The sequence below is a fragment of the Haplochromis burtoni genome, unplaced genomic scaffold (genome assembly GCF_018398535.1).
Source record: "Haplochromis burtoni strain Fernald_Lab_line unplaced genomic scaffold, NCSU_Asbu1 Contig_2202, whole genome shotgun sequence".
NCBI classification, from domain to species: domain Eukaryota; kingdom Metazoa; phylum Chordata; class Actinopteri; order Cichliformes; family Cichlidae; genus Haplochromis; species Haplochromis burtoni.
In genome coordinates this window covers 8,772-9,900 of record NW_024584563.1, presented here as the reverse complement: position 1 = coordinate 9,900, position 1,129 = coordinate 8,772, and positions in this window count along the sequence as shown.

Here is a 1,129-nt window from a genome sequence, read left to right as displayed (position 1 = left end):
TCTTCACTGACGTACAGGCCTAGTGTCCTTCACTCAGTCCTTATTGGAACCCGGCTCTGCTGGGCCGCCTGGAGAAGCTCAGCACTCTGATCCTGGACTGCAACAACTACACGTCTCATGTCAAGTTCCCCTACATGCCAAGCGTCACCACAGTGTGCATCAACAAGAACAAGATCAACAACCTGCCTGTGTTTGTGGAGGAGATCTGGAGAAAGTTCCCCAACATCAAGTGAGCTTTTTCTCTCTGATGAAGCGTCTGTGCTGGCTGTTACTGCTGCCTCATGTGTTTCTGATCCTTCTAACCGCAGGATCCTTAGCATGATGAACAACGAGGCAGCACCCAGCTACTTCGATGGAGGCAGTCTGACCCAGCACACAGACTACAGGTGAGCGTGCAGGTTGCTTTCACAGCGAGAGCTTTCTCCTGAATTTACACACAGTGTGTAAACGTCACATTATCAGTATGAGCTACATACAAACATGTGCTCCACACAGCATAATGACCTGTGTCCTTCTGTTACCACCGTTACCACATGATGTTTATAGAAACACTACATGCAAAATCTAGTCACGCTGTCTGTTGTGTACAGCGCCCCCATCTGAGTCATCAGTGCAAGAACACAAGGCCAAGACGTCCTGTGTTAGAATAAACCTTTTGTTTTCATGGCCACGGTCGGCTGCTCGGACACTTTGAACTGACGAGCACAGAACTACAGGAGGTCAGTTTAGCCGTAACACAAGCCTGTGAAATCATTAGCACGCTGTGTGTGCCTGTGTGTGTGCGTGACACCTGCAGAGGATCAGCTGCTGTGGGCACCTCGCTAACTTCAGCTTTTAGAAACAGCTATGGTTTGAAATATTCCTCTACGGGCCAACATGTGCAGACAGACGGATGAAACACGTCAGCCTTTAAAAACTGTGTCAATAAAAATAGAAACACATGTTTTCACAGTACAACAGAAAACATACAGTTTTAAGATAAACAGTAAACACGTGGTATCCAAGGAAACCAGACGAACGCTGTCTGATGGCTGGCCACTAAACATTCATGCGTTTTGTTCATAAGTATGTAAACGTGGGAAGATGAGCTGAATCCGTTCATTTATTTTCCTTATTAAAAGACTGACTC